Source organism: Octodon degus, unplaced genomic scaffold (genome assembly GCF_000260255.1).
Source record: "Octodon degus isolate 3935 unplaced genomic scaffold, OctDeg1.0 scaffold00114, whole genome shotgun sequence".
Taxonomy (NCBI): domain Eukaryota; kingdom Metazoa; phylum Chordata; class Mammalia; order Rodentia; family Octodontidae; genus Octodon; species Octodon degus.
The window spans coordinates 5,485,474-5,491,083 of record NW_004524690.1 but is presented as its reverse complement, the minus strand read 5'-3'; the positions used below and the strand labels follow the sequence as shown (position 1 = coordinate 5,491,083).

Genomic DNA, 5,610 nt, shown 5'->3' with positions numbered 1-5,610 from the left:
TTAACAATAGTATAAAGAATTCTATGCTTCTCATGTTTGCACATAAGTCCAAAAATCTCACCATATACAACCTTGAAGCAGGACTGTCCCACAGTATCCTTGTTTTTCTTCTTTTTGTTTGTAATGTTCTTTCCTTTCCACCCGACAATCCTTCCCTTGTCTTCCAGTGCAGTTCAGGTGTCACCACTTCTTTGAAGCTTGCCAGAGACCTCTGTTTCCTACAGATTTCTATATAATCTAGTAAAACTCTCCCAACATGCCTGCCAAACAATTCACTTGTATAAATGCAAGGTCACATTGTTGTGAGGTGGAGGAAATGATGTAGGGAGTCTGATGTAGTGACTGAAAGAGGACCTACATGTTATATGCACATGTTAGGTTATCAGGGGATGTAGCATTCTATTAGGAGATGCATAAGCATAAGTGTGGCCATTCTTAGTTTGTTCATCAGATGTCATCTTTAGAACATTATGCCTTGTATGAGCATACTTTGCACTGATGAGAACACTTCCATCATTGTATAATCTCTCTCGGTCTCTGTTTCCTTCTCCTTCTGTTTCCTTCTCCTTGTCCGTCTGTTTCCTTCTCCTTCTCTGTCTCCATCTTGGTCTCAGTCTCCCCCTCCTTTTTCCCTCCTCATAGTGCCTAGTTCAGTAAGATCTTTTTGAATGCATTGTAGAATCAATGTAAGTCAAAAGTTCGTTACTGTACTTAATTTGATTTCCATGGGAAATGTATTGCAAATGGTAAATGATGCTTTTTTAGCTCACATGCTTTTTATAGTACTTTTTTATTTTTTATTTTGTAATGTATGTAGGACAGAGTCTACAGGGTCTATAGGGTCTCACTATGTAGATCGCACTCGTAGTGATTCTCCTGTTTTCAGCCTCCCAAGTGCTGGGATTGCAGGCTGTACCTCCACGCCCAGTCTCCATGGCCATCTCAGTGCACCCTGGAGGTGGGGCTGCACCACATGCCGGGGTGAACCCCAGCCACTGCGCTCTGCCTAAGCAGGAGCTTTAGTCCACTGAAAATACTTTTGTTTATATTTTGTTCATAACAAGTGCATCACAGCATACAGTTAATATCATCTGCCTTTTTTCTCATTCCCTCCCTGCTATTCCCATCAGGTTTCATAAAGGATTTATCTACTTTCTTACCACTAAATAATTATTACATATCATTATGTACAGGTGATGTGCTTGATAAATTCAAAGATGTGTAAGATGGAATTCTTACAAGGACTTGGTGCAGAGATATGCCTGTTTTCAAGCACATGAAGCTAAGAATTTTGATTGCATTAGAAGATGGAAGAATCAGGACTGGGGAGATGGCTCAGTAGAATAAGCGCTTCCCTGGCAAGTGCAAAGGCCTGAGTTCAATCCCTGGTTCCGAGAAAAAAAAAAAAAAAAAAGGGAAGAATCAGAGGTTGAAAGTGTTGGGAAAGGTTAGCTGGTGGTGATTATGAAGACAGGGAGTCCAGATTTTCTTCAGTGTGCACTGTGCAGCCATTGAAAGGTTTTGAGCAATGCGATGAGATGTCTGAGACAATTAATCTGACCACACTGTACCAAATGGGAGTACACTTTTTTCCAGAAGATGGACCTTAGATGCCCTTGCTTCATGTGGAATAATCTGGCTTTGTTTTCTTTTTATTAGGTAGAGTACTGGCTCTTCTGTTCAGTTTCTTTGGGGATGTCTTTGGGGAGAAAAGTGCAATCTCATGCTTTCTCTCTAGTATGAACTGTCTTTTATTTAGTTCTCCTCCCAGCAGCTCTGCCAAGTTGCCATTAAGATCCGTTTATAGGTGAGGAGATGATGGCTTGGAGGAGTTACAGGTTGTACGTAGTGAAGTCTGACCTCATCAAACCTGAGTTTTTTATAGTAAGCTTCAACAAAGAGAGGGAAGGAAGCCATTGTGGTTCTGAAGGGTTGGCAGAGAGGAGGCAGTGGGGCAAGTACAATAGACACTGAATCTGATTTCTGGCAGCCATTTGGAAATTGTTGAGAGGCAGTTAAGTATCTTCTAAAAGTATCTGAAGATATATCTATAGCTTACAGGGGAGAAGTGCATTCTTTCCTGGCAGGTATTCTTGTATTTTGAATGGGGAGCAATTATGGCTCTTTTTTTCAGTTGGAATTCATTGATAATTAGGATAGTTTATTCCAGAAACAGAATCAAACGAGTGGAAACTGTATCTAACTGTATGCTAGATTTTGAGTCGAACAAGAAGCGTTGAATTGTGTGGTATAAAAAATAATGATGATGATAGGTAAGATAGCTTTATTGAGGGTTCACTGGCAACAAAACAAAACAAAACCCAAAAGCAAAACAAAAGCCCTCAAAGGAAATTCTGAAAGGAGGACTGACTGCAAGAAAGAAGTGGCTAGGCCAAGCCTGAGGGTGCGAGTGAAGAGAGGGAATCACTTATTTTTATTCCAGGGAAAAGGATGTCACCCTTCAAAATCAGCTTTTTTCAGGGTTGGTTTTCTTAGGCAGTTGTCTTTTGAAAGGCTTTGGTTTTCAGGGTAGTCTACAGATGACTGACTTGCAATCCCAAGGTGGTGAGCAGTTTTGTCCTTTCATGCTTGTAGTTTCTTGGCTCTCTTGGTGCTATCCCATAGAAGAATCCTGCTTATTTGACTTTTCCAACAGGTACTGCATGCATTGCTTCCCTTCCTCTTTTCTGTGTTCCTTGCAGGGGACAGGCACCTCTGGTAGGTCTGTCAGGTATGAGAAGAAGAGAAGGAAGCTGGGGACTTGAAAAACCCAGCCAATTCTGTTTTTTCTTGTTTCCTGCTCTGCGCTTCCTTTCCCAGTGTGGCCTGAATTACCCACTTTGTGCTGTTCTTTTTCTAGGCACACTATCTTAATAGATTTTCTCCACATAGTCCTGCCCTAACTGATGATGGTGTGGCTTAATGAGTTTTAAATTTTCTCGTGAACTTTTTCCGGACCTATTATATGCAGCAGGATCCTTTCCAGTGTTACTGAGCAGCAGAAGCCAACCACAGATCCCAGCCAGCCCAGTGAGTGCAATCATAGGCAAGCTTAGCGCAGGCAGCTTGATAGCTCCCCGAGACCCAACTCAGAGTGGAACTTAAAAAATGGACTGGGGATGTAGCTCAGTGTGAAGGGCCTGAGTTCAGTCTCCAGTACCACATACATGAACACACACACACACAGTACTCTTCCCAGTGTGCTATGTTCCTAAACTTTACAGTTCACTAGGTTGATCATCCTCAATGTATTTGCACTTGCTTGTAGCCAGAAGGCCAAGAAGCAATACTAAATACATTTTCAAATTATGATCTTTTCAATTTCCAAAAGCAGTATGGGTCCTAATCCCATCTTGGGGCAGGAAGCATCTTACTAGTTCTTTCTTTCCCAGTGTTTTTGGGGCTTGCTCTTGGCTGCTTACAAGGATGGTGCCGAGAGACCAATCTTTGGGAAAGGAAAAGACTCTTAAGTGAACTTCCTTTCCGACTCCCAGGAGGAGAAGCTGTGCTTTTCAGTGGTCACTTTCTTTTCCCTGTAGCAGGAGACAGTGCTCAGAGGAGGAACTGATCAGGGGAAACTAAGGCCCCTTCTTTCCCCACTTTTCCTTGGAAACAAGGTCTGAAAATGAAGTGAGAGCTCTAGTGCATATCCTGGGAAATCTGCCTGTGGTTATTGCTTTGCTGAACTGTGGAAGCTGGTGCTGGTGCTGGGGTCCAGGGCTGAACACATTCAATGGTCCTGGCGTGCTTGGAAATTCTTAACATATTTTCAGCAGTTATTCTACCTCGTTAGACCCAATTACTTTACATGAATTGATCTTGAAAATACTTTGAAAACACGATAGATTAAACATACTGATAGATGTTTGTAATTTAGAATATCTGGAGAACAATTAAAATGTGCAGCTTCACACAGCTTTCTTATTTGTTACAAAAGAAGATACTGCATTTGTTTCTGCAACAGATCATTGCAGGTTTATTTATTCTTAAAGAAAACATGTTTACACCTGATTGAATTATCTGAGAAACACTGATGGGTGTGATATGGCTGGGCCTAAGGGGGTCATGTAAAATTTTTGTATCTATGGCCTAGTGGCTATCTGGAAATTTTGTTGTTTATGTTCCAGCCTGTAGTATAGTGCAAAGCAAAGCGTCATTCTGGATGTTTTGCAAGTTTTTTCATTCAATCTTCCCAAAGCCCGGGGCAAACAGAAAAGGTCAGTAGCTACCCAGAGTCACACAGCTGAGTGAGAGAGCTGGGCTCTGAACATGGGCAGTCTGCCCAGGCTCACTGTTTCAGAAGCAGCTATATGAGCAAGTTCATGGGCCAAGCTGTTCTTCCCTCAAGCCCCTAGGTATGGTCATGACCTGTTCTGTAACTCTTACTCCTCACTCTTCATGCTAGATAGGCATAGAATGATTTGCTTGGGGAAAATCTATGTTCTTTAGGGAACTGCAACTTGGAAAGTGGTCTTTTAGGAAGAAGCCGGCCTGTCTGGAGAGGAAGTCCTCTCCTCAGTTATCCCCTTATGTGCTTACATTCTTTTCTTTGTTGGCTTCCACCCTTAGAGCTCCTCTTCCTGCTTCATCTCCAGTGCAGAAATGTTGACCCTTCTGCAACAGGATAGCTGCCAAATAGAGGTCCTTGGGTTTTGCAGGGCAAATTTAGGGACTTCAGGTTTTATACCCAGGCTTATCTTTGCTACCTGATTTGTTGTGATGAATTGCAGAAAATGTGTTTGTTTTTATTGGCATAACCCCAAGGTCACAGAGTCAGAACTCTTCTTATTTAAGGAAGTCCCTGTCGCGCAGTTACCTCATGCTCCATCTTGCCTAGTGGATGCTTTGTGTTTTTAATTTTCTTTCACTCTGAAAACGGACAGAACCAAGCAGGAAGTGTTGGGAAATGGCTGGGGGACTTTCCTGTTTCCTGGTCCTGACACAAGGAGGCCAGGCCAGTGCCAGAACTAGGAGGCATCAGAGCATGCTCATCTTCTTGTGTTTGTGGTGGAGAATCCAAAGGGCACAGGTCAAAAAAAATTATTTGCTAAGGATTTTACATTACCACGGTTGGAGCCCAGTTGTCAGTATTTCTCATAATGGAGCAATACCTGAGAACCAGCTTTGCTGTGGACCAAGTCTTCTGCTGAAAAGGAGGATAGCAAGGTGCCTAGCTTTCTAGGGTCATTATGAGATTCCATGAAAGCATGCAGGAGCTGGTGGTGAGTGCAGCTAGATGCTGAGGACAGAGTGCTAGTCATTACCATGGCCATCGGTGCCTAGCCGCCCATCGCAGAGTTGTTGCCTGAGAACGAGGAGAGCGTTTTAAAGGATTGTTTTTTAAAAAAGAGAATAAGAAATAGTTTTCCCAGAGCGCAGGCCCGGCAAGTGAGTGAGACGACCTGGGACTGGTAGGATCCTGAACAGACCCAGAGCGCAGGCCCGGAGAGTGAGTGACACAACCCGGGGCCTGTGGATCCTCATTCCACCCAGAGTGCAGGCCCAGCACAGAACCCTTCAGCAGAACTCCCTGCAAAGAGGCTAGAGGCAAGACCCACCCAGCTGATTCAGGAGCAGAACATCTTGCCAGAGTGACACAAAGGGTTCAAC

The 5,610-nt window shown here is 43.3% G+C and overlaps 1 protein-coding gene across 3 annotated transcripts in view; it reads left to right on the top strand.

Annotated features, from left to right (window-relative positions):
* Irf2 (interferon regulatory factor 2) overlaps nt 1-5,610 on the top strand; it is a 95,764-nt gene that overhangs the window by 21,030 nt on the left and 69,124 nt on the right. The window lies entirely within an intron of this gene.